Source organism: Chrysochloris asiatica, unplaced genomic scaffold (genome assembly GCF_000296735.1).
Source record: "Chrysochloris asiatica unplaced genomic scaffold, ChrAsi1.0 scaffold00003, whole genome shotgun sequence".
NCBI lineage: Eukaryota > Metazoa > Chordata > Mammalia > Afrosoricida > Chrysochloridae > Chrysochloris > Chrysochloris asiatica.
In genome coordinates this window covers 27,800,925-27,823,917 of record NW_006408521.1, presented here as the reverse complement: position 1 = coordinate 27,823,917, position 22,993 = coordinate 27,800,925, and the positions used below count along the sequence as shown (strand labels likewise).

At 44.0% G+C, this 22,993-nt stretch overlaps 1 pseudogene; it reads left to right on the top strand.

Annotated features, from left to right (window-relative positions):
- Window positions 1-22,993, top strand: part of LOC102828693 — a 56,496-nt pseudogene that overhangs the window by 21,776 nt on the left and 11,727 nt on the right.

Below are 22,993 nucleotides of genomic sequence, written 5' to 3'. Positions count from 1 at the left end.
CTATGTCCAGAAATTTGGAAGACAACTACCTGGCCAACCAATTGGAAGAGATTCGTATTTGTATCCATTCAAAAGAAAGGTGATCCGATGGAATATGGAAACCATTGAACAATATCATTAATATCACATGCAAAATATTGTGCCTAAGATAATTCAAAAATGGCTGCAACAGTACATCAACAGAGAACTGCCAGAAATTCAAGCCGGATCCAGAGAGGACATGGAACTAGGAATATCATTGCTGATGTCAGACGGATTCTCAGCTGAAAGCAGTGACTATCAGAAAGATGTTTGCTAGTGATTTGTTGATTATGCAAAGGTGTTTGACTGTAAGGATAATATTATCAAGAGTGGGTATTCCAGCACACTTCATCGTGCTCGTAAGAAGTATCTGTACATAGACCAAGAGGCAGTTGTTAGAACAGAACAAGCAGATATTGAATGGTTTAAAATCAGCAAAGATTTGTGCCAGGGTTGTATTGTTTCACCATACTTACCCAATCTGTATCACTGTACTTACTCAATCTGTATGCTGAGCATATAATCTGATAAACTGGATTATATGGGGGGGAAAATGTGGCATCAGGATTAGTGGAAGACTCATTAACTGTCAATATGCAGATACAACCTTGCTTGCTGAAAGTGAAGAGAACTTAAAATATTTACTGATGAAGATCAAAAACTACATACAGCCTTCAGTAGTCTTTGATCTTCATCAGTAAGTATTGCAAGTCTGTGTAAAGAAAACAAAAGTCCTCACAACTGGACCAATAAGTAACAGCATGACAACTGGGGAAATGATTGAAGTTGTCAGACTTCATTTTGTTAGGGTCCATAGTCAACACTCATGGAAGTAGCAGTCAAGAAATCAAACGACATGTTGCACTAGGCAAATCTGCTACACAAGTCCTTTTTAAAGTGTTGAAGAGCAAAGAAGTCAGTTTGAGGACTAAAGTGTGCCTGACTGACACCATGGTATTTTCAATAGCCTCATATGCTTGTGAAAGTTGGACAATGAATAAGTAAGACCATAGAAGAATTGATAAATTTGAGTAATGGTGCTGGAGAAAAATATTGGAAGTACCATGGACTGTCAGAAGAACAAACAAATCTGTGTTGGAAGAAGTACAATCAGAATGCTCCTTAGAAGCTAGGATGGCAAGACTTCATCTCTCATACTTTGGGTATGTTATCCAAAGGGACCAGTCCCTGGAAAAGGACATAATGCTTGGTAAAGTGGAAGGTTAGAAAAAAAGAGGAAGGCCTCCAATGAGGTGGATTGGCACCGTGGCAACAGCAATGGGCTCAAGTGTAACAACTATTGTGAGAATAGCTCAGGACCAGATAATGTTTCGTCCTATTGTGCATAAGGTCGCTATGAGTTGGCATCTAACAATAATAACAAATGCTTGACTTTCAATCTTACTTATGGTCTTTTGTTGTATATCAATATTTTCCTTTATGCTTTGCATTTTGTATCTTACAACATTAGAAAATCCTCTCATCTGAGATAATATAATATGAACTTGTGTGCTCCTTTAACATTTTTATAGTCAGCTATTATTTCCTCTGGGATCTGTCTTGCAAATTATACAAAATAGAAACCATCTTTTTGTAAAGCAAAATCCGGAGATCCCACTGCTACTACTAGCTATGCGGACTATGAATCTGATTTTCTAATATCAAAACATTTGGTTAATATTTGCATTTTAGAATGGTCAGAACTGGAAAGCAATGGCAGGAGTCTGGTGTGGTGAAAGTAAGAAGTGGGAGGGCTATAAAAAAAAGAACAGCAGGTGATCCCCAGAGGATGGGTCTTGAGACGCACAGCTAGCTAGCTGTGTGTCCTTGTGGTGACGGCAGGTGTCCAATATAGCTCCTGTGAAAACACTGAATGTTCTGTTATCTTAGCTCCTTTCCCCCAGTGGGAATGTCCACCCTTGGGGGGCAGGGACTGTCCTCTTCATTTTTTGTCTCCCCTGTAGCTAACACAGAGCTGGCATTCCTTGGGTGGATTTGTAGATACACTCTTATGTCCACACTTCTGTGTGTTCAGGTTCAAGTGTGTGAGGGGTGTGCCTCTGGATGAGCACATGCATGGACACATATTAGGGTGTATGGATATACAAGTGGGTATACTCACATCTCAGACTGCCTGGCTGCACAAGTCTACCTGTATCTGTGGGCAGTAACACACCTGTGCTTTCTTTCTCCCTGCTATCAGCTTTCCCACCCACCATTTCCTATAGACACAAAGTCTTCTCTCCTTGCAGGTGGATGGATTTGTTAGTAGGTACTAAGTCAGGACATAGAAATCCTTATAGTTTCTCCTAGGAAAGCCTCATTCTTTCCCCTCCTCCCACTTCCTTTTTTTTTCTTCCCTCCTCTTCCTAGTCCACATCTCTCCTCTTCCCCTTCGGGAGGAAGCTTATCTGAGCTCAGCCTTTGCTGACATGGCCATTTGGGCCCATTAGCTGCCTCCTAATGAGTGACTACTTCTCAGCCCCCTCCCCCACCCCAACTGGGAGGGAGGGATCAATTAGCTGCTGTTGTACACACACACACTCATGTGTCTGCACCCGCATGTATATACATGCATGTACACATTGCATATACACTCATAAATAAACATTATTGCAACTGCCCTCCTGACAAATAATATCGTATTTGGGGTCCCTACCTTTCCAGTGTCCAGTCGCTGGAGAGATGAATTTCTCAATTCAATAAGCTGAATACCCACTGCTGACACCATGTACTCCAACCCCATGCACCCATGCTGACCCCACATACCCAGCAAATTTCCGACTTCCCATCACTCCAAATGGAGCCAGTTCTCTTATTTTGCAGATAGTCAAGCTGAAGCTCAGAGTAGAGAAATGACTTGTCCAAGAACTTCAAATCAGTTAGGAGAGTCCCCAGATCTTCTGACTCCCAGTACAATGCTATACAGTCAGCAGACAGAAATAGTGTTCCACAAATGTCTGCCCTGTAACCAACAAAGCTGTAGACCTTCAAATGTGTGCGTATGACCTTGGAGCAGTTGAGGACCTGAGAGAATGAGCTCTTAGGGAGACCTGACTTTTTGGTTCCACAGAATAGGTTTGGCCCATCTCCCCAGTTGCCATCCCAAGCCTTACCTTGTTTTTCTCTGCCTCCATTAAGTACTGGCCTCAGGAATCATTAGTGGAAGCTGCCTCTTGGTCAAACAGGAATGGGGTACTTTGCTGAAGATCCTGTTCCAAAGAGTATCCCCTGTGGACTGGGGGAGGCAAGGTCCCAACCTAGCTCTGCTCCTGGTCCATGTTTCAGATTTCACATGAGGACAGGATCCAGTAGGGTCAGCTCAGGCCAGCTGGTCCAGGATGCACAGGTCACACAGCTGGATTATGCCTGAGACCAGCAATTCCATCTCCTGAGGTACCTGTGCATTTGAGATTGAGCAATGTCCCCAGGCTCTGAATGAAAGAGGATTTGAGGATGAGTCTGGAGGATCCTTTTGAAAGCTGACCCAGAAGGGGTTCAGGCAGGGGTGAGAAGGTTGGAGTTGTCTAAAGGTCCTTCTTCTCCTTGGGAACATTAAGTCCCCATATCCTCTCCTGATCCTGTGTCTCTGAGCTCAGACCTGTCTGCCTTCAGGTCTCCATCACTCTCAAGGCCTCAGTGAAATCTGATAAAATTTAAGAGGTGCATCCTGGGAGCTCATCTTTGTCTAATTTAAATCATACTCTATCAAGCTCCTGGATCACTTGCTGGCTCTGCCCCTCAAAGGGTCTCTGCTCAGCAAGTCCTCCCATAGAATGAATTTGCAGAGAGAGTGTCTGCTTCCAGCATAATTCCTAACCCTGCCTCAGAGGTATTGGGACTGATGGGGGCTCTCACCTTAGTTGGATGTAGGCATGAGGTCAAAGAGGTGAGGCCCCCATTGAGCAGGGGTAGTAGAGGACACAGTGGAAATTCTAGATCAGGCTAGGAAGACTTGGGCTGGAATCTTAACTACCTGCTGAGTGCCTGAGTGACCTTATAGAGCTTCCTCATTTTTAGGAGTTTCTTAACCTGTAAAATAGAAAGAGTATGAGCTTCCTCACAAGGGTTATTGCAAGGTTTAGAAATCATGTAGAATCTCTAATACTATATATTTGTGTGTGCATAGACAATTTCCACAAGGGTATATACAAAGAAATTCCCATTAACAATGGGAGTAACAGGAGGAGGGAGGGAGGGAGGGAGGGGAACTTGTACATTTCACATATCTTTTTATATTGTTTTAATTTTGCTACTAAGCAATTATAATTTTATTTAAAGAAATGAATGAAAGACAAGAAAAGATGAAACATGCCTAGTCAAATAGCTGATCTTCAGTTGAGTCAGTAATTAGTAGCTTTGTCGTCCGGTCAGTTTTGATTCATAATAACCCCCATGTGGCAGAGTAGAACTGCCCCATAGAATTTCCTAGGCTATAATCTTTATGGGATCACATTGCCCGGTCTTTCTTCTATATAGTAGATGGATGAGTTAGAACTGCCAACAATTCAGTTTGCTGCCAAACACTTACCCTAGCCATTGTCCCACCACCCAAAACCAAACTCACTCCAACTCATAGCAACCCCTGTGTAGGGTTTCCGAAACTGCACATCTTTACAGGAGCAGACAGCCTCATCTTTCTCTTGCAGAGTGACCTGATAGGGTTGAATCACTGAGCTTGTGGCTGGTTAGCAGCCCAACACCTAACCCACAGTGCAATCAGGGCTCCTTTTTGTGCCACCAGGGACCCTTAATAGCAGCTTTAATTATTACCTATTAATTGCATAACAACCCCTTCTTCAGTGGCCATTATGTTTAGGTGTGAAAGTGATTTGTAAATAAATTGCACTGTACAGTTTAGTTATGATTAGCATCTAGGAAATGATGTATTTTGGTGCATAATTATGTATGTGAGATGACTTGTCCTAGTGTGAGTAGGCGTATATATTCCTAAGGGTAATTCTGCAAATGTTGCAGGATGGTAACCATGGTGCCTTTATTTGAATCCTAAACCCACTATTTAGTAGATATGATCTTGGCCAAGATTCTCTTTGCTCCTCACTCTTTCTGTTGTAAGAATGGGGATAATGATATACTTATTACTTCATAGGATTTCTGTGAAGATTTAAACGAGCTGAATTATGTAAAACTGTTAGAACAGCCGCCCTGGGCACATAATGGTGTGGTGGTGGTTGTGGTTGTGTGCTGTGAAGTTGGTCATAGTGACCCTGTATAGTGTTTCTGAGACTATAAATCTTTATGGGAGTAGAAAACCTCATCTTTCTCCCATGGAGTGGCTGCTACATTGAAACTGTTGACCCTGAGGTTAGTAGCCCAACTCATATGCTACCAAGGGTCCTTGGGCACATAATGGACATTCAATAAATGTGTTTTATTTGATATATCAATGTATGCGCTTGAGCATTTTTTTATCCCCTTAAAATGATGAACATTGTTGAATTGTGTCTCCCAAAAATGTGTCGTAAATCATAACCCCATACCTGTGATTGGAGTCCTGGTATGGCACTGTAGGGATAATGCACTGGACTGCAAGGTCACTTTGAACTGCAAGGTCAGCAGTTCAAACCCACCAGCCGCTCCTTGGAAACCCTATACAGGGTCACTATGGGTCAGAACCAACTCATCAGAATTTATCAACAACAACAATAATACCTGTGATTATAATCCCATTTGGGAATAGGTTTTCTCTGTTATGTTAATGGAGCAGTATTAGTAGAGGGTGTGTTTTAAATTTAATCTATTGAGTATGAAAGAGCAGATTAAGCAAGTAAGCAAGCAAGATCTCATGGAAAGATACACACCACATGATTGTCAAGGGACCTAGGAATAAAAGCTAAAATGAGACAAGGACCTTTGCCACAGTGGACAGAGATTTTCCCTAGAGCTGGCACCCTTCTAACTTCTAGTATTTCTTTCCTTATAAATTGATATCTCTGGTTCCCTATTTTCAGTCTTGTAGGTTTGTTTTACTTCTAATAGTTCTATATCTGGATTGAGGTTAAGGGTGGTGTTGTTATGTATAGTAATCTCAGGTTGTTGTCTGCTGTCATTGGTTCTCAGTCCAAAGAACAACACCCTTTAGCATTTTTTGTAAAGTTGGTCTGTTCATTAAAAATTCCTTTAATTTCTGTTTAGCAGGAAATGTCCTAATTTTACTATGTATTTGAGGGACAGCTTTGCTGGGTATATAATTTTTGGTTGGCATTTATTTTTCTTTCAGAGTTTTATATATGTCATCCCACTGCCTTCTTGCCTTCATGTTTCTGCAGAGAAATCAGAGTTTAGTCTTATTTATTCGTTCTCCTTTGTAAGTAAATTTTCATTTTTCTCAAGGTGCTCTCGGGATTCTTTCCTTGGCCTTGATTTTGGAAAGTTTGATTATGATATGTCTTGATGATTTTCTATTGGAATCTATCCTGTTTGGGGTTCATTTAGTTTCTTGTATATTTATAGTCTCATCTTTCATGAGATTAGGGAAGCTTGTCTTCCAACAACTTTTCAACAATTTTCTGTGCTTTTTGTCGTCTCTTCCTGTTCTAGAATTCTGATCTCCTGTAAGTTGTTCCTGTTCATGGTGTCCCACATAACTCAGGCTTTCTTCAGATTTTTTTTCTTTTCTTTTTCTGATTGCTCTTCTAACATACTAGTATTTAGAAATTTATTTTTAAGCCAACTAATTAGGACTTCCATTGCTTCAAATCTTCTCCTTTTCCCCTTTCAATGTATTATCCATGTCTGAAATCTTGGTATTAATCTTTTAGATTTGTAATTGCAGGTTTTGTATTGTTTCAAATTTTGCATTTATTTTGTCTGTTCATTCTTGTAGTGTTTCCTGAACTTGTAAAAAAAAAAAAAAAAAAATTCTGTGTTCCCCTTGCTTTCCTTGATCTGAAGGTACCTCTTTTAAATTATTTTTTAGTTAGTGAAGTTCCATTACCTTTTCTTTCTCAGAAATGTTTCCTGGCGCTGAATCTTGATCATTTGTTTGAGCCAGTCTACCTTGTTTCTTTGTATAAGTGAAAATTTTCTGTTGTCTCTGGGGCTTTGTAGGGTTGTTGTATTTGTATTTAATTGATGATTGTATGTTAGTTTGTTCTTAGGCTCTAACCAACTGTCTCCTGTAGGTGTAGTTAGACAATGGAAGTGTGCATATAGTTTTCATTTGCTATTTGTGCATCTCAGTTGGAGGGGGGGTTGGGCGGTGTTGGCTGCTGTCTATCATTGATCAGGTAGTATACGATCGGGTATCAGCTCTTGCTTCAGAGGGTATATTGTGGCACAGTTATTGTCTCCTGTTGGATGGGAAAGAGAAAACCCCTCACACACACACAAGAAAACAAAACAGAATAAACAAACAAGGAACCAATAATGAAAAGAGAAAACTAAAAACAGGAAGCAACCAAAAAAAATAATATAATAATTATAAAGACAAAGGAGAGACAGGGAAATAGAGCTATAGAAGAGAAAAATAAGAGAGGAACTAAAAGGAAGAAATAAAAAAATAAAGAACAGTTAGAAAAACCAGTGAGAGGGAAAATGAAAAGAGAGTAATAAAGACAGATCAAAAGGGAAAATAAAAGAAGAGGGACATGAGAACCAGAAGAAAAGAAGGAAAAACAGACAAAAGCAGAAATGTTGTTAGGTGTCATCGAGTTACTACGGAGCCATATTGACCCTATACACAGCAGAATAAAAAACTCATAATCGTTGATATATTTGAACCATCTTGGCTTCTAAGGAGCATTCTGGTGTACTTCTTCCAACACAGATTTGTTTGTTCTTTTGACAGTTCATGGTACTTTTAATATTCTCCCCCAACACCGTAACTCAAATGTATCAATTCTGCTATAGTCTTCTTTATTCATTCTCCAGCTTCCACATGCATTTGAGGTTTTTGGAAATACCATGGCTTGGGTCAGGCACACCTTAGTCCTCAGACTGACATCTTGGCACTTGAGCACTTTAAAGAAGTCTTGTACAGCAGATTTGCCTAGTGCAATACGCCGTTTTATATCTTCACTGCTGCTTCCATGAGTGTTGATGGTTGATCTAAGAAAAATGAAGACTTTGATAACTTCAATCTTTTCTCCATTTTCTTTCTTTTTTTTTTTTTTCTTTTTTAATGTTTTATTGTGAATTATGTGATAGTTTACATAGGAGAACATTAGCTTTACATTCATCCTATCATATATCATTTCATTGCCATGGTTACAATCCCCTCCATGCATCATCAACCAACCAAAGGGTATCCCCTGCAAGCCTGCCCCCTGGTTGTCAGCACACAGCCCCTCTCCCTCTCTGGGTCTTGAACCTCTAGCAGATCCCTGTCAATGTACTTCTGCAGCTGATTTTGAATTCTCTTCAGCAAAATTTTTCTTGCATGTGACATTAATGATATTGTCCAATAATTTCTGCATTCCATTGAGTCACCTCTCTTTGAAATGGGCACAATTATGGATCTCTTCCAATCAGTCAGCCAGGTATCTGTCTTCCTAATTTCTTGGCAAAGATGAGTGAGTGCCTCCAGTGCTGCATCAATTTGTTGAAAGATTTCAATTTGTATTCCATCAATTCTCCGAATTTTCTTTGTGCTTGTTCTTCAGTGCTCCTTGAACTTCTTCATTCAGTATCATTGAGTACCTCTTGAAATGGTTGAACATCAACCATTTCTTTTGGTACAGTGACTCTGTGTATTCTTTCCATCTTCTTTTGATTCTTTCTGCATCATTCAATATTTTGCCCATAGAATCCTTCAATATTACAAGTGAAGGCTTGAATTTTTTCTTCAGTTCCCTTGGCTTGGGAAATGCTGAGTGTGTTCTTCCCTTTTGGTTTTCTAACTCCAGGTGTTTGCACATTTCATTATAATATTTCTTGAGCTGCCCTTTGAAATTTTCTATTCAACTCTTGTACTGCCTCATTTCTTCCATTTCTATAATGGAGAGCAAGTTTTAGAGTGTCTTCTGAAATCCGTTTTGGTCTTTTCTTCTTTCTTGTCTTCTTAATTACCTTTTGCTTTCTTCCTGCATGATATTCTTCATGTCATCCCACAACTCTAATGGTCTTCAGTTATTGTGTCTAATTTATCAAATCTTTTCTTGAGATGGTTTCTAAATTCAGGTGGGATATGTTCAAGGTCATATTTTGGCTTTTGTGGATTTATTTTAATTTTCTTCAGCTTCAGCCTGAACTTGCATATGAACAATTAATGGTCTGTTCCACAATCTGTTGTTGGCTTTGTTTTGGCTAATGATAAGGAACTTTTCCAGCATCTCTTTCCACAGATGTAGTCAATTTCATTTCAGTGTAGCCCATGTGCATGTTGTTGTTGCTATGTGCTGTCAAGTTGGTTTCAACTCATAGCGACCCTATATAGGGTTTCTGAGGAGTGGCTGGTGAGTTAGAACTGCCAACCTTGCAGTTCAAACGAACCTTGCAGCCCAGCACATTAATGCACAGTGCCGCATCAGAACTTCAAAAGAAAATGAAAACAATATTTGCAATGAAGAAATTAATTAGTTCTGCAAAATTCTATCATGCGATCTCCAGCATTGTTCCTATCACCAAGGGCATATTTTCCAACTACTGATGTTTCCTCTTTGTTTCTAACCTTTGCATTCCAACTGCCAGTAATTATCACTACATCTTGATTACATGTTTGATCAATTTCAGACTGAAGAAGTTGGTAGAATTCTTCAATTTCATCATCACTGGCTTTAGTGGTTGATGTCTAAGTTTGAATAATGGTAGTTTTAACTGGTCTTCCTTGTAGGTGTATGGATATTATCCTATCACAGATAGTGTTGTACTTCAAGACAATCTTGAAATGTTCCTTTTGATGAGGAACATGACACCATTCCTCTTCAATTTGTCATTCCCGGCATAGTAAATCATGTGATTGTCAGATCCAAAATGACTAATACCAGTCCATTTCTCTCACTAATGCCTAGAATATCTATACTTATGCATTCCGTTTTGTATTTTTACAGCTTCCAATTGTCCTAAATTCATATTTCATACATTCCATGTTCTGATTATTAATGGATGTTTACAGCTGTTTCTCCTCATTTTTTGAGTTGTGCTTCATCAGCAAATGAAAGTCCTGAAAGCTTTACTCCACTCGTGTCATCATGGTCAACACTATTTTGAGGAGTCAGCTCTTTTCCAGTTGTATTCTGAATGATTTCTAACCTAAGGGTCTCATTTTTTGGCACTGTATCTGACAATATTCTGGTGCTCTTCATCATGTTTCAATATTTAATATTCTGGTGCTATATGATAGTGTTCTACTGCTATTTATAAGGTTTTCAGTGAGTAAATATTAGGAAGTAGTCCATCTCTCTTTCTTCCTAGTTTATCTTAGTCTGGAAGCTCATCTGAAACTTATCCACCATGGATGATCCTGCTGGTATTTAAAAAACTATACCAGTGGCATAGCTGTCTGAATCACAGCAACATGCAAGCAACCACAGTATGACAAACTGGCAGTCTTTGGTGAGTAGGGACTGGGATCTTAAAAGCTCATATGTGACCATCAAAGGTGCAATTATTGTTCTCTCCATGTACAGAAGAAAGAAGAGTGATGAAAATTTAAGATGCTTGGAATCAATTAGTCCAATGGACCAATGGAACACATGAGCATCAGTTACCAGGACTCTGAGACCAGAACTAGATGGTGCCTGGCTACCACTACCAACTGCTCAAACAGGATCGCTTTAGAAGGTCCTGGATAGAGTGGGAGAAAATGTGGAACAAAACTCAAAATTAGTTTTTAAAAAGACCAGGCTTACTGATCAGAAAGAAACTAGAGGAACATGAAACAATGGCCCTCAGCCACTCTTCAGGTCTGTAATAAAACTCATCCTTATGGCCCTATTTTCAACCAAGCAGTATATAGGCATATAGGGGATTCACCATGGTATGGTCAACCACTCAAGATCAAAAGGGCAACATTTACCTAAGGGCAAAGTTCAAGAGGATTTGGAAGGAGGGTGAAATTCCACAGGGAGGAAACGGAATGACTGTTGTTACATGGAGGGACTGCAGTTATTGAGATAAAACAAAGTATATGATTTGTTGAACGTAAAAATGATTATCGTCTCTATAAACTTTCACTCAATTCACAATAAAAAGTTTCAAGGAAAACAATTCATTATAGCCTAGGAAACTCTAATCAGTCTATAGGGTTGCTGTGAGTTGGAATTAACTTGGTGGCATTCAACAGGTTCTTCTGCTAAAACAGGTGGGCTCCTGATGGAGGCCACGGCTCTACTCAGTGGAGACTAGGAATGGGCATGCCATAGGCCAAAGAGCGTTAGATAGCTGCTATGAGTTGGCTCCAAATCATGGTGACCTTATGTACAACAGAACAAAACACTGATTGATCCTGTCATCCCTACGATTGCCAGTAAGTTCAAGACCATCTCTGTGACTTGTGTCAATTCATCTCACTGCGGGTCCTCTACTTCACCAAACATGATGTCCTTCTTCAGCAAGTGACCCCCTTGATGACATGTCCAAAGCAAGCAAATCAGACAGTTTTCTGTTGTGATCTGTACTATTTTCATTGACTAGTTTAACCAGATTGCCAAGCCTTCCTACTAGCTTCTTAGTCGGAAAACTCTGCTAAACGCTGTTCTCCATAGATGACCCTCCTGGTATCCAAAATACTGGTGGCATTGTTTCCAGCATTATAGCAACATGCAAGCCACCACAGAACAACAGACACAAAGCGTAGAACCCCAGAATTTTAGTATGGAAGGTCTTCAGAAGGTCAGGATAAGAACCTGGAGAGTCTATTGCCCATGGTCTTCACCTCCACAGAAGGAGCAATGTCTGGAGTGTGTGTATGAGGGAGAGATGGGGCGTAGATTGAGATGGAAGAGAGATCTGGAGCCAAGTAATAGAGTGAGGCAGAGTGATCTCGGGTCAAACATAGGAGCTTAAAAGGACAAATATGGCAGCCTTACTCCCTGCCTCTCTGCATCTCCAACCAGTCCTGAGCATGGGACTCAGAACCTCCTTGTGTGAGTTGTGGCCCTACGGTCTCACAACTGACCTTAGAATCTGTCTGAGGTGGGAGCAGGTTGTGGGGTGGGGGTAGGGGTAGGCAGAGGATGGAACTTCCCAAGAGCCTACACCAGAGTACAAAACGTTCTATTGCATCTGCACTTGTCTTCGTGATGACCCATGAGGCATTTTCCTCTGTTTTCAGGAATGGAAATTGAGACTCAGAGAACTAACTAGTCCAAAGTCAAATCACCGGTCAATAGCAGAGCAGAGATTGGACTGTGAGTCTTCTGGGCTTTTTCCTCTGAGAAACAGAGATGACGGCTGCTTTCTCCACTCATGTTTGTGTTCTCACACTCAAATACCATCATCTTCCACTCCCTTCTCCCATGATGACACTAGTGCACTTGCTTAAGCACACTCATGCTCACACTGATATGCTCAAAAGCCTTCACTCTCATACTCTCACCTGGTGCACACACTAGACTCACTCACATCTTCCAATACACACCTGTACACAGTCACAGGCACACACCCACACTTGCATGCATTCTCACTAACACAGATCCAGACACTCTGATGCTCACCTGGTGATTCACTCTTCTCCGAGGCCAGAGTCTGGTGTGGTGGCCTGGCCCCTATGAAAGACACCTGAGATGCTCACGGATCACCCTTTCCTCCAAAGATGAGGATCCTCAGGGGTCCAATTATTCTATTATTAACATGAGGACTGCTTCCATTCCCTCCTCTTCCCCACTCTCTGCTGGAGGAAATCCTGCCCTAACCTTGCCTCTACTCACTGTGTGGGTGTTTTTAAGGAGGGGGTGAGTCTGGGCTTCTGAGGAGGGGCTGAAGCAAATGTCTGGCTCCAGCAGCTCCCCACCCACTCCCCACTTGCCACACTGAAGTCCAGCCCCAAGGCAGGGGTAACCTGTGTTTTGGGCAATAGCCAGAGTGGATGAGCAAGAGAGGTCAAGATAGAAACCCCACCTTCATCCAGATTCGTCAACGGAGCAGTGCCCCTGCCCCCAACTCTGCAACAGAGCTGAGCTCTGGGCAGTTTTCACTTGAATGTGTGGAGTTGAGACTGAGGCTCCTTGTGTGGGTCTAGTTAGTATTGAGTCAGCTTCCCCAAGTCTCCAGTGGGATTCTGAGGCTCCTGAGCCCTGAGTGGTCAAAGGGTCTCCCAAGCCCTGACCATGATGAGGATTGAAGACAGGGAGGACCCCACAGGAGCCATGACCCTGAACTTCCAAGGGGCTGGTGCAGCAAACACAGAACAAACCCCACTCTCTACAGGCCGTCTTGAACCTTAGGCTTACAAGTCAGACTCAAGTGGGTTTGGATTCAGTTCTACCACTTCCTAGTTGTGTGGCTTTGAACAATTTCCTGACTCTCTAACATGCTCATGAATGAGGTAGGGAGATTATATCTGCTTGCCTTGCAGAACTAATATGAAGATCAAACAGCCAAAGTGTCAGGCACAACACATGGAAAATGTTCAGTGAATGGGAACTATTCCTTGCTGTCATCATTGATATTAAAGACAACCCCAGGTTTGGCTCAGGGTAGAGATCAGTCCATGGGCAGATGGGAAGAGGTGACCTTTCCAGGGCAGAGCAGAAGGGCAAGGGTGGGGATGAAAGCAGGTATTGGGCTGAGAAGCCAGACAGGGAGCAAGGGGATAAGGGATGCTGAGGGAACTGTAAGGGACACTGAGCATAAGCCCAGCTAGGTCTCCAGTTCAGAAGGCAGTTCTGCCACAGAGGGTAGACAGGAGCTGGGGGTCCTTCCCGGCAGTCTTGGATGCCAGATACCCTATTCCTCAGAAGCGCTAGTAGAAGCCAGGGCCCACCAACTAGCAGAGCCCCTACCATGACCCCTTCTTCTCCATCAGCCACCAGCATGCTTCATCTGTCACAGTACCCCTAGTAAGTACCATGTCTTGCTTCCCATTGTTCCCGAGCTTCACTGCATTCTCCAGGCACCCCAGGGAGACTGGGAGGCTCAGGGTTCTTTTCTCTCATGTATAGTCAGACTGGGAAGCATTTTCTGTTAATTGACCTAGAGACAGGAAACAGAGGCACAGGATGGCCAGGACCACAATCCAAGTAACAGGGACAGTACAGGAGAACCAGGGCTAGAATCCTTGTCTTTTGCTTCCTTTCCCAGACATGACCCCAAGGTCAAAGGTTGTTGTTGCTCTTATTAAGTCCTGTCTAGTCTGTTCTGACTCCCAGTGATCCTGTATAGGGTTTCCGAGGAGTAGCTGGTGGGTTTGAACTGCTGACCTTGTGATTCACAGTCCACTGCTGGTCCTATAGCACCACACCAGGAATCTAAGGAGGTGAGTAAAAAGTCTCTATGGGTTGAAGACTCAAGATCTGCATACTCAGGAGGTGAGACCAGACTTAGTCACAGCTGAGGAGTGGGGAGGCACTGCCCCGGCCCTGTTAGATGAGAACAGTAGGGAAGCTGGGGGTGGGGTGGGGAGGGCGACCAAGACACCAGTCCTTCTGTGGCCTGGGCCTAGCGGAGGAGACCAATTACTCACAAGTTCTCTGTTCCCCAGGGCCCCATCACTAGGAGTAGCTCTCATCACCTCCAACCCAAGCGGATCCCCCTTTATCAGCCCCCCTGGCACCAGCCTGTCTGAGCCTGCCCCCACCTCTGACGCCCAGGACGTTTGTTTTGGTATCTGCGGTGAGTGTGGTCAGAGCATAATTGGGGTTGAAACACCCACTTGGACCCCCCGAAGGATAAACAAGCTGGCCTGAGGCAGCCCTGGAACCAGTGTGAAGACAGACATGAAGACAGTGGGTCCAGGAAAGCTAGGCAAGCTGGGTGTGAAAGGAGCAGAGGGATGGCAGTGAGAGGAGGAGCATTAGTTGGAAGAACGGGGGGGATGGGGGGGGTACACTGAGGACAGCTGCTGCTGGAAATCTGAAGCCTCCTCACTCCCAATCCTAGTCAGGGGCTGCCCACAGGAAACTGCAAGTCCAATGGGAACTTGATTTGGCTCCAAGGAAGTCTATTGTGCAGTGGTTCTCCGACATTAGGATTCTAGGTAAGGATTCCGATCCCTGAACCCATCCCAAGCCCCAGCTCAGCAGGCCTTCAGGAGTCACATATAGAGAAATACTGGTCTTTATTGATAGGAACACTACAACCCTGCCTTCAGGAGCTAGGACCCTACCTGAACTGGAATTCCCATCAGGACACAAAGACCCTGTTAGGGCACAGGAGGGAAGCTCAAATTCCCAACTCATATCTGCAGAGAGCTTGGAGTTGGGGGGTCACAGCAAAACCATCTGAGCCAGGACGGTCAAATATATTCCTGGGGCCCTGATTGAGAAAGCTGGGAGGTTGAGCTCTCCCATCAGAGCCTGGTCCTGCCAGCTCTACCCTCATGGCTAAGAATAGTTGAAGGGCCAGAGGCCTGCATCCTAGGGGAAGGCTTGTTGGCAGCATTACAATGCTGTACTGAGCCCAGCACACTTCAGTCTGCGGTGACCTGTTGAGCCTCAGTAGAGGGTATAAAACTGTCCTCTCAGGGTGTATGTGGAAGGCCAAGGGGCTCAGAGAAGAATCTGATTTGGGGGTCTCTAGCAAGCCCAGCACTGGATCTATAGATCTCCTAAATCTTAGGACCCATTTGTGTCTCTGGGTAGTTCACCACTCTGTTTGGGTGTGGGAGGAAGATGTGGGTCTGTGGAATGAGAGGTCCTTGAGAGGATTGGATCCAAGCAACTCACAGTCCTGCGTATCTGTAATGAAATTGTGCTGGCCTCCACTGACCACAGCCAAGCTCCTGTCTTGGCTGCCTCGCAGGGTATCCTGTTGTTTTTAAGTGCTGTCATGTCAGCTTCGATTCGTGGTGACCCTGTTTCGCGTTTCCAAAACTTTAAATCTCTGTGGGAGCTGAAAGTCTCAGGGTCTCCTGCTAGAAGAGGAAAAATGTGGACAGGAGAAATTTGAGCCTAGAAAGCAGAGTCTGGACAGGCTAGCTGCAGTCCAGGGGAGCTAGGCCAGGGCCAGCGAAGTTGAGACTGGCTGTGTCTTCCCCATTCCAGGTACTACCATCCATGTATACCCCTACTCTTTTCATGCAATTATCCCTTTGAGCATCCGATGTGTGAAATAAGTTCTGTCCGCTGGTTTCATCGAGACTATGGGCGTATCCCCCTTAGCAGGATCTCCCCTTTCTACTCACTGGCCAGCCTGGCCTTTTCAACTGCATTTCTTCAACAGCGTTCGACGCCGTTCGCCTCCTAGAGAGGCACTCTTGGGCTTTAAGTCTGCCACCTGGTGGGCATTGCTGTAACTACTGCAACCACTTTCAGAAGTCACAGCCCGCTTGGAGGCGTGGCCTGAGAGAGCAACAGACCCCAAAGCAAGACCCGGTGCAGGAAAGGCTGTTTCCAAACGCCCTGAACACGCCCACATGCTGCTATGCTGGAACAGGGAACACGGAACGGGGAACTCCCAAGGGCGGGGCTCGATTAGCGGAGTTGTGCTCGGCTGGTGAGCGTGAACCTCCAGTAAAGGCTACCCCTGTACCAACCCCTAGAGCCCTAGGAAGCCAAGGGACCACCCCACAGCCCTGCATTCTGCCGTATCTCCTGTCCAGAGCTGGAGCTGTCTCCGAGGCCAAAGTCCCTGTGTCCTGGAGTTGAAAACCTTCTGGATGTGCTTCTGGATGGGGCAGGTCCTTTCGGATATAAACCCCTAACTCCTGCCACCCCCTAAGAGCTCTTGCCTAGGGCTCCATGCCAGGTCTAGCCAGTGCGTACTCACTGGAAGTATAAGGCACCACCTCGGAGACTGGAGAATGGAAGCCTCATTACAGGATTCTTCTCACAGACCGGGCAATAGTGAATAATTTATGTACAAGGCGGAGAAGACAATAAATCAGCGGCAATGATTAACATGAGCTGTTTTATGTGTGAGAAAGATCTATGGCAGGAGGCTGCCAGGTTGCTGGTGATTAATGCCGCTGTTTGCACTGGCTTCTGGGCCTTTATATTCAATTATGGGCCTGCAGTATGTGGGAGGTCCTGGGGATGGCACAGGGAGAGACAGAGAGCCAGGGAGGAAATGTTTGATGCCTAGGACCAACATTGAGGTGACAACAGGTGGCAGGTTGGTCCTCTGGGCACCTTTCCAAATGAGAGGTTAAGTTGGTGGATAGAGTAGTAGCTATTTCTGCAACAGAAGTCACTTTGTCCCTGGAGTCCCTACTAACTACTAACCCTGAGGTTTCCTTGGGAAGGGGCTACAGATTTAAGGAGTTGTCCTTGGAAAAAGCTGACTGTTCTAAAGTCAGATTTGGGGTTTCTGAACCACACCCACCCCCACCTTGTGTTGCCTCGACCCCCACGCTAGGAATGCAGTAATGTCAACAGACAGCTGGGGATGGGGGAAGGATGGGTATGGATAATGCCAAGAAATTCCCTGTCAGCAACAGAGCTAGGGAGCCAGGTCCTGCCTCCACACTCTGCAGAAGGCTGATGGGGGGTGGGGGGTGGGGGCAGGCCAGGGAAGAGGGTCTCCCTCCTCCCAGCTAATCCAGGAAGCCTTGGAGCCTTGGAGGCCCACTCCCTGGATTCCCACACTTGGGCCTCTCCCCCTCAGCCGGCTCCAGCTGGCCCCCATCAGTGTGGAGGGGTTCCAAAGACTAGTGGCGGCTTTGGGGTTAAGTGATTTCCCCCTGCCCAACCCCTCCCAGCCCTGTCTCCTATCAGCTCCTTCCTCCTCCTCCTTAGTGACCCCTGGGCAGTGTGGCCAGAGGTTGTCATGAAGGCACATACAGAGTGGGTGTGGGGTTCTTCTGTGAGCTGAGCTAACAGCTAGATCCAGGGACCCTGTTGGTCAAGCTGGAATCAGGAAAACAACACCCCAACCTTACCCAGCATGGCTAAGAGCCGGTTCTAAGTCATTCTTCCCACAGGCCAATGCTGCAAAATTCCATTCCAGGGCTGGGAAGAGGTGCTGACAGAAGAGAAGGGGATCCTATCACTCTGGTGGGGGTAGGATGGGGCAGAGAGGAGACTGACAGGGGCAGGCTAGAGATTCTGCTGGAAAGAGAAATTCTCTGTTTCTTTCCCCAGACCCCCAGACCTTGCACACCCATGGTTTTGTGGGAAGTAGTTCTAATCATAACTGTGTGCATCTATGGGTGTGAGTCAGAAATTCTGAGGGTCTGGGCCCCCAGACGTGATTGTGTCTGTCTGTGTGTCTGAGCACCTGTTGTGTTTATATAAGTGTCTGTTAGGATGAGTGTGCACACACCTAGAGCTCCATCTTGAGACCCCATTGTCAGCCCTCCCCCCCCCCCCAGAACAGTTTTCCTCAGCCCCTAATCCTCTGTTTGCCCTGCTCATCCCCTGGACTCCTTGGAACCCCATTAATGAGCCCTGGCTGCCCCAAGACAAGCCCCAAATTAACCCAACTGCTGACCCCAACATGGACACCTGTAATTAGACCAGGAGTGGCTAAGGCGGAGAAGCCCCTGGGGCTCAGCGGGATGAGGGTCTGGCTGGGCCGGGACAGGGAGCCTAATGCCCAGGAATGCTCTAAAAGCTGCGCGTGGCTCCAGGGCCCTCCGCCCGGCTCACCTCTAATACCTCACAAAGCCTCCAGACAGGGCTCCAGGAGGATTACCTGCTGCAGGGCCCCAAGGTGGGCAGGGCTGCTGGGTAAGCCCACCCTGACAGCTCCAGGCTCAGGCAGCCTTGGGGGAGGGAAAAGCTATCCCATGTCCTTAGACCCCAACAGCCCAGTCACAAGGTCCTCAGTAGCCGAGGCTTAAGCCCACGAGGGCAACAGCAAGGGGAAGTCTAGGCCGGCATGGGGGGATCCCCTCCCTGCAGAGACCCAACCCCGCCCCTTTACTCTGTGCTGCCTGTCCCGGTAGCTCCATCCGCATTAACCCTTGACCCCAGACTGTAACTCTTCCTCTTCTCTGACAACTGTGTTTACTCAGTATCTTTCTCAAGCACAGACTAGAGGACTGGCTCCTTTTCCCTCCTGCCCAGCACTCTCCCAAGGGAAGCTGCACTCCTTGGACCTCTCTTAAGCCAGAAACTTCTAGAATGGTTGCCCAAGAGTGTGTCTAAGGGTGGCTGAGATGGTGGCAGCTAAGGGCCTGGAAACAGCACCTACACCATTTGGGGGGTGGGAGTCAATTGATACAACCATCTTGTTGTGCAATCCAGCAGAAGGCTATCAAACACTGTCCAATGAACATAGCATTATCACTTGACCCAGTAATTCCACTTCCAGGGATTTATGTGAGTCCTGCCTGTGTGTTAAAGAACTAGATTAAGGTTATTTATTGCAGCATCGTAAGAGCTAAAGGCTAGAAACAATCTAGATGTCCACTTAAGAGAAACATAACTGAACATTGTTGTTGTTGTCAGGTGCCATCGAGTCGGAACCGACTCATAGCGACTCCATGCACAGCAGAACGAAACAATGTTCGATCCTGGGCCAACCTCACCACCGCTGCCACCCCCGAGTCCATCAATGATGTCACCTGGCCGATCCATCTCGTTGGAGGTCTTCCTCTTTTTCTCTGACCCTCCACCCTACCCAGCATGACATCCTTCTCCAACGATTGTTTCCTCCGGACTACATGTCCAAAGTAGGAGAGACGAAGCTTAGCCATCCTGGCCTCCAAGGAGCACTCTGGCTGCACTTCTTCCAAAACAGATCTATTGGTTCTTTTGGCAGTCCATGGCACCCTCAGTATTCTCCTCCAACACCACAACTCAAAGGCATCAATTCTTCTACAATCCTCTTTATTCACTGTCCAGCTTTCGCATCCATATGAGGCTATTGAAAACACAATGGCCTGGGTCAGGCGCACCCTAGTCCTCAAGCTGACATCTCTGCTCTTCAATACTTTAAAAAGTTCCTGTGCAGCAGATTTGCCCAGTGCAATACGTCGTCTGATCTCTTGACTGCTACTTACTGAACATTATGCACCCATTAAAAAGAACTATCTACATGTTCTGGTCTAGAATGATCTCAAGATAGAATAATAGGTGAAAGAGGTCAACGCAGGAAAGACCAGAGAATATGCCATCATTTGTGAGGAAAAGAAGGAAAACATACAAACAAATACTCTGAAATCTTTGAAAATATCCTCGAAAGAATGTTCGAAAATCTTACAGAAGAACTGCTAGTCATGGGTAGGAAGGAAATAGTCTTTTTCACTGCTATACTCTTGTATTTCATGGTTATTTTTTATTTTGTACATATTCTGCCTTCCAAAAATAAATTTGTTGAACATTTAAAAATAAATCAGATGCATATATTCTTGGACTTGACTATTCAGTATCCAGGAATCTGGCTTGCAAAACTACACAAGTATACCAAGATCATGTAAGGATGGTCTACTGTTTACATGCTAAAATACTGGAAACAAACAAATGTGCATCAATAAATAGTTATTTCAATAAATTATAGTATACCCATACAATAGAATTCTAAGCAGTCACACAAAGAATGAAATAGGTCTACATGTACCAACATGAAAGATTGTAAAGACAAAGATTAGAAAAAATGACATTGTAAAACAATGCAAAAATAGTTTTCTATTTGTGTAAGAAAAAGCCCTTGGATAGCAATGCTGAAGTGCTAGACTGCTGTTAACTGAAAGTTGCCAGTTCAAATCCACCAGCCTCTCCAAAGTACAAAGATGTAGTAGTCTACTTCTGTAAAGATGACAGCCTCGGGAGCCCTATGGGGCAGTTCTACTCTGTCCTGTAGGATCGTTATGAGTTGGAATCAACTTCACAGAAATAGATGTTTATGCAAAAAGAAAGGAATGGAAAAGAAAGGAAGAACATGTTTTTCTGTGTAGATGTATATTGCATAAACGTATCTCGAAAGCCGTAGAAAAATAGATGTCAAGTTGATGACAGAGGGAAAAGTGGGATGGGCGCTTCTATATGGTTGTGGTAGCGGTGTGCCATGGAATCGGTTCTGACCTATAGCAACCCTGTATAGGGTTTCCCAGGCTGTAAATCTTTATGCCACCACTTGTCTGTCAGTTTGTCGTACTGTGGTGGCTTGTGAGTTGTTGTGATTCTGGAATCTATGCCACGGTATTTTAAATGCCTGCAGAATCACCCATGGTGAACAGGTTTCAGATGAGCTTCCAGACGCAGACTAGGACAGAGAGACCAGCTACTTCTGAACATGTAGTCACTGAAAACCTTATGAATAACAGAAAAATGCTGTCAGATATATTGCCAGATAATGAGTACCTCAGGTTGGAAGGCACTCAAAATGCAACCGGGGAAGAGCTGCCTCCTGAAAGTAGAGTTGACCATGATGACATGAATGGAGTAAAGTTCTCAGTACCTTCATTTGCTGATGGGGCACAACATAAAATGAAGAGAAACAGCTGTAAACATCCATTAATAATCAGAACATGTAATGTACAAAGTATGAATCTATGAAAATTGGAAATGGTCAAAAATGAAATGGAACGCATAAACATCGATATCTTAGGCATTAATGAGCTGAAATGGACTGACAACCACGTGGTTTACTATGCCAGGAATGAAAAATTGAAGAGGAATGGTGTTGCATTCATCATCAAAATGAACATATCAATGGGAAAAAAATTACAAACTTTACATGGAAAGGAAAGAGACCCAGAATAAGCAAAGCACTACTTAAGAAGAATAAAAAGGTTGGAAACCTCTCACTCCCCAACTTCAAAATGTACTATACGGCTACAGTGGTCAAAACAGCTGGGTACTGGTACATTGAAAGATCAGTGGAACAGAATCGAGAATTCAGAAATTAACCCATCCACATACAGCCAACTGATTTTCGACAAAGTACCTAAATATATCACATGGGGAGGAGATAGTCTCTTCAACAAAGGGTGATGGCAGAACTGAAAAGCGATATGCAAAAGATTGAAACTAGACCTTTACCTCACGCTTTATACAAAAACCAACTCATCGTGGATTAAAGACCTAAATGTGAATCCCAGAATTATGAAGGCCATCAAAGAAAAGATAGGGACAAATGTGAGGGCACTAATTCAGGGCAAACACAGACTACCAAACATTTTGAAAACTACACAAGGAAAAGTAGACAAAATAGATGATTGGGACATACTAAAAATTAAAAACTTATGTGCATCAAAAGACTTCACCAGAAAAATAAAAAGGGAACCCAAAGAATGGGAAAAAATCTTTTGCAACGACACATCAGACAAGGGAATATTTCCTAAATATTTCTAAAATATTTAGGAAACTACACTACCTCTACAAGAAAAAGACAAATAACCCAATTAAAAAATGGGCAAAGGACATGAACAGACACTTCACCAAGGAGGAGATCCAGGCAGCCAACAAATATATGAAGAAATGTTCACAATCACTAGCCATTGGAGAGATGCAAATCAAAACAACAATGAGATATCATCTCACACCAGCAGTAACAGCAAAGATCAAAAAAGTAGAGGACAATAAATGCTGACAAGGATGTGGAGAGACTGGGATGTATTACATTGCTGGTGGGATTGCAAAATGGTCCAACCTCTCTGGAAAGCAATATGGTGCTTCCTCAGAAGGCTGGAAATAGAAATACCTTATGATCCAGCAATTCCTCTACTTGGTATTTACCCACAAGAAATATGAGCCATAATATGAGTAGATATATGTGTACCAATGTTCATAGCAGCACTATTTACAACAGCAAAAACATGGAGACAGCCTAAGTACCCATCAACTGAAGAATGGATAAACAAACTGTGGAACATACACACAATGGAATGTTATGTTATCTTGAAGAACAACAAGGAAGCTGTAAGCTATCACATAACATAGATGAACCTGAGGACATTATGTGGAGTGAAATTAGTCAGTCACAAAAGGAGAAATACTGCATAGGACCACTACTGTAAAAGACTAAT